Below are 9,287 nucleotides of genomic sequence, written 5' to 3'. Positions count from 1 at the left end.
TGTGTGTGTGCAAGCATAGTGGGGATCAAGTGCAGTTAGTCAATTCAAAGGATTTAAGGAGCCATGTGGTCCAGTGGAGGATCAGAAGGAGGGAAAACGGCTGTGGCTGTGGACCTGATGACAATGACAGCCTGCAGAAAGAGAACATGAAGAGCCTTCAAGAGGAGAAACAGTGAACTGTACTCGATTAAAGAACCTATCAAACTGAGTTCTTGAAGTTATTTACATCAGTCACAATTGAACTGAACGATGACTCGGTTTTACTTCCTTCTAAAACACAAGAAATCCTGTAGCCCTTAGCAGCAGTAAGATGAATTAATCATTTTCTGTATGACATTATCAGACTCTCACATCATTGTGGAATTCTTTGTGTTTAGTTCATTGAGGTTTGTGGGAATTCATTTATGCACAGCTACAGCATTTTGAATAGGCCACTAAACCACCTTGATTTTTATTTGCTTTTTGCTGCTGTGCTCGTCCTGTTTCCTGACCCATTTTCAGTCAAGCTCTTGCCACTGGACACATGTCTTGATGCATTCTCAATCATCCAGGTAAGTATGTGGCCAAAGGTTGATTCTGTTAATCTGGACGTAGCGTTTTCAGAGAGAGAAACATTTTGCCATTCATCCAAGTGACTTCTTCAGTGTCAGCTGACTGCAGGCATCCAACCTTAAAACAGTACATTTACACAAAGACTTAAACCAGTCCACTGAATGAACAATGGGCTGTGAGGTCAGTTCCTTGATCATGTAGTCTGTTGCCCAATCCTTATACATCGGGAAAACCGAACAACCTCTGGCAAAGCAGATGGCACAACACAGAAGAGCCACCTCGTCAGGCCAAGACTCTGCAGTCTATTCACACCTACAGGCCAGTGGACACTCTTTCAGTGATGAGGATGTAACATCCTGGACAGGGAGGAACGCTGGTTTGAGGGCGGAGTCAAGGAGGCCATTTACGTGAAAAGGGAAAGACCATCTCTGAATCGAGGAGGGGGCCTAAGGGTACATCTGTCACCAACATACAATGCTGTGATTGCAGCCATTCCCCAACTGACCTCACAGCCCATTGTTTATTCAGTGGGCTGGTTTCAGTTATTGTACAAATGTCCTGTTTATAAGGTTGGAAAGCTGCAGTCAGCTGATACTCAAGAAGTCACCTGGATGATGATGAAACGTTTCTCCCACTGAAAACGCTACGTCCAGATGATGCCAGCTTCTGCAAAACAAGCCCAGTTTGTCACGTTTGAACAGTGTTTGTGCTGATATGTTTTCACCAAATGTGGCGCACTATATTATTGTCAAACATCTCTACTTTGTCTCTCTGTTCAGAGGAGATTGTTCAAGAAATCTTGTGGTTTATTTATACATAGCTTTTATACATAGCCTTTTTAGGGCTACAGAAGGTTTTTGGGGAAAGTCAATAGAAAACTGGGTCAAGATTTCATTTTCATACTTTAAGAATAAAGATAAATTTTTTAAAAAGCTAATTTTAACAAAATAATAGCGTATAGCTGATTATTTCAACAACTGAAACAATTTCAATTATTTCAACTAGCATGTGACCTCATTTGTCTGCATCAGATTCGTTTACCTGCAACCAAGGGTGGTTTGAATTTGATTTGGTCAGTAAGAGACTAAAAGCAGACAAGAGCTGGAAACACAGTCCTGGTTTACAGAGCGTCCACCTTTGCAGGTATGAGTAAGAAATGAAACAGAATGTGCATTCATAGATTCACAGGTACAGGTACCTGAAATGAAACAAAGACTGGGTTGGGATTCCCAACCTTGAAATGAATTGAATCTAAAGATGAATCTTCAGTTTTAATCAGTAGATTTAATGAAAATAAATGACCCTTTCAGTATCCCTTTGTCGTTTTTGTCTCTTAGTCCTTTTAAAATATAAACTTGTGCACCGGTTAGAGGTGAGTGACCACTATTATTTTAAATCCCAGAAGCAGTATTTACAGGACGGCAACCATCAATCTCCCTTTTACAGCCATTTTCCAAAGGCTGGGAGCACAATTAGAAGAGAGGAAACTTGCTGTGTAGATGGAACAAGGCCAAGACAAAGTGAAATATCCTCCTTTAGCAGCTTGTCCTAACACAGTTGTTGGTGTGACCTCACAAGAGTCAGGTCCCTGTATAGTGATTTATCCACCTCTGTATAAAAGCCACCAACATCCTTGGGTCACCATTTGTTTCTCAGCATCAACGACACGTTCATTTCTCAACTGTAGTCACCATTAATCTCAACAACTTTTCACTTTAATCAGCCGTTTAAAACTGTTTCACTCCTATCAGGGCTGGAAATATTTCCTGGCACCTTCGAAAAGGTCCCATAAATCACCAGCTTAAAAGCAGATAGAGTTGCTGTGTGCTTTATTATTGCTGACAGAGTCGTGTTTGTGTCGAGTTTATTCCCTGGGTACAAAAAGAACTCAATGGCTCCACCACAGAACGAATGATAAGGATATTATTAATACGAATTTTTCCACAGTTTCAGTTTTGAAAATGTCTCTTTAGTGCAGTCAGCTACTTTGTTATCTGTTGGTTCATGTGCAATTAAATAAAAAATGTTTTCTTTTTCAATTAATGAATTAATAGTTGTTTTTTAACATCTTGAGTACCTTTGAGCACTAATCCAAAATATTAAATCTACAGAAAATATTACTCCAAAAACAGACGATTCCCAAGTTCTCAAGTTTCAGCCAAAAAACAAAAACATTCATGGATAATTTTTGTCTTCATAACAAAGTCCAAAATCTGTGTCTGTTCTCCAGTTCATCTGATGTGTTGTTTCCATCAGCCTTGAAGCTAAGTGTATGTGCTACTTTTCCTTTGCTTCTCAATGCTTGATTTCTCATTTTTGCATAAAAAATAATGTTCTGAAAAAAGACAAAGGTGTCTAATCTCCTCCATCATATATGCACAACAAATGAATGAAATCCTGTACACCTTTTTATATCTATTACTATTGATACTGTAACAATTTAAGTTCATGTCCAAAAATGGTACTTTCATTAATAAAAGGATAAAGAGAAACTATGCCCATATTGGATCACATTAGACATGCCCATCAACCTGTCGATGAGTGTATAAAGTAGTAATTACTACTCATAGGTGTGACCACACCCACCTTTAATGCTCTTTTTTTTACCCTGCTTTTTATTTTAAATGCAAATATGAGTTCAAGACTGATCTATGAACATTTTTGACACTATCATGTTCAAATCTGTTCTTATCGTTGTCAAAGCATTACGTGTTACTTTGAGCTCGGTCGCTATGACACAAAAACACACACAGAGCGCACAAAATCTACGCTATCATGACCAGTGTTTGTACTTGTGCCAAAGGCCACAGAAGGAAAATCTTTTGCCACACAAAGTAGAAAACACTCGGTCCTCTGCAGTCACCAGTTTTGTCATACAGTTTGAAAAGGTTGTGAAAATGATCCGCGGTATAGCACTAACTATGAAACCTAATGATGTGTTAACGACAAACAACACAACAACTATATCCTTGTAAACAAGTCACATGATGACTATTCAGATCCACCCTGAAATGGAAATGACCTAAACGAGCCTACGTCCATGACAATGGAGGGCAGTGAGAGGGAGGATGGCAGGATGAATATCAAAACCATTAATTGTTTTTTTATTTTATTTAGGTAGTTAAAATCCCAGCGACTTTATGTGGAACACTGCTGCTCCAAAGAGGATGTGCTCTAAGCGTTTAAGAGTAGATTCAAAGAAGTCTGACAATAGTGTCTCGTTTACCACCTGATAACCCCCAGGATGCTCACAGGTAGTCTGAATAATCTTTGTTCTTTTAGCACACAACTGACTCTGAATGCACAGGAAGATTTTAAGAATTGCAACTAAAAAAATTACACCTTTGTTTAGCAACCCATAAAAAACCCCGATGTGTAACTTGACCCCTTGTTGTCGTACACCAGGGTTATTTGTCTGCATCCACATGTGCCCAATGGTCCGCTGCGGTCAGAAGGCATTTGTGAGTCTAATTTAGTAAGCGTGGTTATTCGATTTAAACAGCATGAGTTTCTGTAAGAAACGACGTCCCTCTACCCAACAGAGCTGCATGAAAGAATACAAAAACTCCCAGACTGATTTTATGTAAAAACTCATTCCAATCTTGAAAATAAAATAACAAGTACGCTAAAAATGATGCTTATGTTAGAATGTATTCTTTATTAGATTCATTCACATGGACTAATTCACCAAGAGTGTTGGAGTCTGAGTCATGACGTTAACCCCCTGAGCTCAAAGTACTCATAGATGTTGAGCAGGAACCCCCAACACTATCAAAATATTTGATTTCCAAATTTGTATTTATTTTTTCGTCCAAAGTCTCAAGGGTACAAAATAAAATAGACATCTAAAGAGGTCAAAAATTTAAAACACAGGATTAGGATAACTTATGGCTGAAGGTGGAGAGACCTTGGTCATCTAAAAGTACATAAACCTGTGTTATCATCAAATAGCCAACTTTCACTATTGCCGGGACCAGCTTCAGTGATCAGTTGTTCAACCATTTGCAGTTCACTGCAGTACAGCCACGTGAGGCTTCTGGTGAGCTCTTGTCCTGGCTTAAGCCTCAGAGGACAGTTTGATCAGATCCTGTGTGCCGGTATTGTCCGTAAAGCTTCACTGAGATGAATATGGGAACATATGGAGAAGCCTCGGGACAATGGGGCTCTTGTCCCGCTGGCTTCGACAAAGAGGCCAAGACAGGCTCAGACAGGGGGCTGAAAACCATGCTGGGTCTGTGTGCGCAAGAGAGAGAGAGGCAGCGACACTGTGTGTGTGAATGTGACAAAGCAAAAACGAATCTACATTGCATGCATGTTCACTCGCAGTTATTCTAGAACTGCGTACAGCTTGTATTTTCAGAGCACACACCAGCGGGCTGTCAAAGTATCAGCAGTGTTGACTGACACATGTCACTTCCCATGTTTGTGTTGGCTGTCAGCATAATGAAAACATACGACCTAACCACCAACCTCTGTTTTACTGTTTTTGCCAGCCTCTGTAAACCTGCCCCTCCCTCATCTCCACCCAAACTACTGCTAACTGACTCGGCCAGCAGAGCGTAACCCACCACCATGACTGTGGGAACATACCCCTGATAGTAGTTCCTAACACATGTATAAGTCCACTCAAAGCTCTATATCAGTTCATAAGGTAATTTTTTAGATGTATTTTCTGCCTCATCTGTAACTAATTATCCTCCCAACACACCAAATGAAAATCCCACTGCTGCTGGCCCATTCTGAATCAAATTACACGTCATTTGAAAGCACAAAGCTTCGCAATTACAATGTTAACCATTTTAGGATTATAATTTCACAGCAGAAAAAAATAAATAAGTGCTGCAGCGTTTTGTGGGCAGAGTGAATACACTGCAGAAAGAGCAGAAAAGCTCTTTTCTGTTATCTACAGAGGAAGATATCATGCGCTGCACACTAACACTTTGACTTTGGTCAAATGCTAGCTTTGAATATTGCATCTATAATGGGTCTTTTTATGTTAAAATAAAAAAATAAAATAAATAATTTTATTAAAAAGATTAAAAGTAGTTTTTTTGTTTTTAGAAGCGTTCCATTAATTCATGCATTATGGTATTTAAACAGAACAACAGCTAAATATGTGAATAAATGAGTGAATATAAACTGGTGCACTCTGTCTCAGTAATGCGGGTCACCCTGCATGCTGGATGGTGGTGTAGTTTGGAAATCCCCTCCTCACACACCTTTTTTGGATTCAGGAAGTCTGCGACAACCATTAGCTGTAACCAAAACGGATAATGCAGCTTTCACACCCACTTCACACCAGTTGTGCAGAGCTGAGAGTTCTCCACTTTGTAGCATTTTGTGGTACTTTTATGCACACAACCCAACACAACATTATCAGTCGTGTGTTCTTTTCTAACAGTAATTCGACTTAACGTTTTCCACAGAACTACCTCTGCCCTGGTCTAACACCGACAGCCGGCTTTAAGATGAATCCACTCTGTGGGTACAATTATTTGCAATGAAGATATTCACCTCTGCGCTCGTGTTGTGGGTTATTAGTTTAACCACCATTTTGTAACAGCAAAAATACACAAGGAAACAGCCACTAAAGCAGACACACATACACACACCCACACACATACCCCACACCCACAGACAGTTACACTGTTTATGTAAGAATAGATTCAGTTGCTGTGTCACTCAGAAGGCCCGACCACAGCAACGGAGGGAGAGAGAGGAAAATAAGGAGAGGCAACAGCTTCATGTACTGATCTGAAAAAATGGGGGCGAGGGGGGTGTAAGGGGGGAAAGGCATAACGAAAGTCTTACCTAACCTGATGACCACAGGGAGGAAACCACACTGAATTACAGTTTTACTCCTGAACACGCACGCACACACACACGCACACACACACACGCTTGCTACAGTAACGTACTGTATCGGCGAGGTGTTGTGATAAGACGTGTTTTCTTTACAGTTTGTGTTTGTAACTGTCACTCAGATCTAAAAGCCACAAACAACAACAAAGCTTAAGAAAATGCACTTTTTTTCATTTATGTTCTAAACTTCCATTTGTCTGTTTTCATTTCACATTTGTTTTTCTATTAATTTCATAATCAGGGTTTTACCCGTTTCTGTTCGGTGATAGCATTAGTCTAGTTGATTTTTTGATTACTTGTTTATTTTACAGTTAACTAATTTTTTTAATGACCTTGAACTATCCTTTCTAAATCTCACCTTTAACTTATCAATGGAGAAAGCTGTAATCAGTTTCAAATTCGTTCTATGTCAGACACAAACAGTTACATTGTTCATTTCAGTTTATAGATTTTCATACATTTTCATTTGATTTTGGCTGCCTGGGATTATTTTGAGTTTTTGTTTTTTGTTTGTTTTGAAACACAGAGTGTGTTTAAGTAACAAGATTCCTCAGGAAACTGTCTACTGCAGACATCTTCACAGTTCTGGGTACTTATCACTGCTGATGGTAACAGCACGGTCCTCGCCGTGTTGTCTGTGTTGAACATGAACAGTGACATCACCACATCTCCGCCCCATTTACCCCAGCGTTAAGAGTGCAAGTGCTTACTGCAGTATTCTCCTGAACCTGGTGTCGCCACTCAGACATCAGTGCTTTTACAGGAGGAGAAAAAGTTACAAATGGAGGCAAAAAATATCAAGTCTTTTTTTGTTGCATCTCAGTTGGTCCTTCAGCTTAGCTCCTCCCACACATAAGAAGTGACTGTAGTGGACAGTTTGTTTTGTGTAATGATTTCCATCTGTGCTTCTCATTATTTCTTGGGGTTTCTTCCCTTTTGTGGTGAACTCACTGTCCTGTTCAAGTCAAGTTTTAATCAATCAGCATTTTACCTGCCATGTTGCCAACACCCTCAGGTCATACACTGCTGCCTTTCTTTTGAGAAATGCATGTAGTTATGTATGCGTATGTTACCCACAACCTCTCAATCCGCAGACCCACACAAACTGACCATAATTTCCACTTCTGAGCAATAAAGACTTTAAATGCATTGGTCCTTATATTCTGAAAATCCAATCAAGGATGTATCCTAGGATTTCAAAGCACAGTCTTTACCTGACTCACATGTATGGCCAAGCAAATGGAAGTTTCTTACTTTAATGCACTTTGGTAATTGTAGTTCTTTTTTCTTAAGCCATTTTTATATGTGAGCTTTGGTGTTCCAGTAAAATCGAGTGGGGATACTTTTCACAGTTGTCTTTAAACAGAAGTGGAAAACAGAGGAAATAATCTGGTTCAGATGCATTTGCATAACTGAAAATACTTTTTGTGATTGAGGCTCCAGAGGACATTTGCATTTTCATGCAGCAAATAGCACAATCGTCAAAGTCACTATTCAGGTATTTCACTCAGTCTTTAAGCTATTTTTATGGCCTGAACACTGACCTGCCTTTTCATCTGTGCCTCAGTCATCTACAGCCCTTTTCAAGCTGTAAACATGAATAGGCCTGTAGATGAATAATAATAGAACACTATCAATAATTCCCCCAAACAATTGTTTAAAAATCTGCACCATTATCACCCATTTGAAATTCTGTCACACCCTTCCTGCGTGGCTTTTAAACCCTTTGCACTCTACAACCACGCAGGCCGACAACGACACTAACGCTGCCTGAAATGTGCCTGCAGTGTCCACAGTGCTACAGTGCAGCAGCACAGCAACAGTATCTGTGAAGATGAAAACTCACCACTGACCCAGATGTAAGGACGACTTCTTATCTCTCATAAATGTGAGGCCACAGACGTAACAGTAACTGACAGAGTACATTTTGGCAGTTGAAACTGATGAAAAGCTCAGTGATGGTGGCAACATTTGGTCCAATCAATTTCTTTTGTTTTATTTTGTTCTTTCTTTTTTTTTTCTGGAAAAACCTGAAATGACTGAGCAGTAACACCTCTGGGATATCTTTGAACAACTTAAACTACTCACAAAACTGGGTGTGGTTCACAAGGGACTGGCTGTTTTGTTTTTCTGACATCTTCAAACTCAGTTTACACCTGTGGGTATTTTGGATTCAACATAAATGAAATTTAGACTCAGAGACAGACGAAAGGGACATATGGGAGACATCCAGACCCCACACACAAAGGCCATGAAACGGAAGCTAATGTGAGATCGCTCAACTCAGTTTTACCTGAATGTTCTTCTTAAGTATAGGGAATATAAGGGAATATAGCATACTTCAAGCATACCAGTCAAGAAAGGTGCTTTACGAGATCAAATCTAAACCAGAAAGGAAAAATTAAAAAAATAAAATAAAATAAAATAATGAAAATTACTAAGAGGTCTTATAGGCTTAAATCAGACTCATAAAAAAATCCCAGGCCATTATTAATGTTTTATTGTGACAGAACATTCATTCATGGACAACCTGCTAATGTGAAAGTAACTATGATTCATTTTTTAACAATGTTTTTTAATCTATTGTCAACTTAGACCCAGAATCCATATGAATTTTTATTTTAATGCAGTAGCTAAACAATAAATACAATTTGAAATTATCAAATAAATTGTATCATCATTTCAGAAGAACGGATGTATAAAAACTTCTTGGATAAATAAACAGCATCGCTCATTTTCAGGCTGATTGCCTCTGTCGGGGGGAATACAGATATACTTTTTTCATATTTTCCCCTTATGACAATAAGTTGTTTATCATTAACTCCTCAGCTGTATTGATCCTAAATAAAATGAGAGCCTGCTCCCCCCCCCCC

This window comes from Pundamilia nyererei, unplaced genomic scaffold (genome assembly GCF_000239375.1).
Source record: "Pundamilia nyererei isolate P.nyererei 1_Seehausen unplaced genomic scaffold, PunNye1.0 scaffold00076, whole genome shotgun sequence".
Classification (NCBI taxonomy): domain Eukaryota; kingdom Metazoa; phylum Chordata; class Actinopteri; order Cichliformes; family Cichlidae; genus Pundamilia; species Pundamilia nyererei.
The sequence above is the reverse complement of the archived record's forward strand: the minus strand, read 5'-3'. Positions refer to the sequence as shown.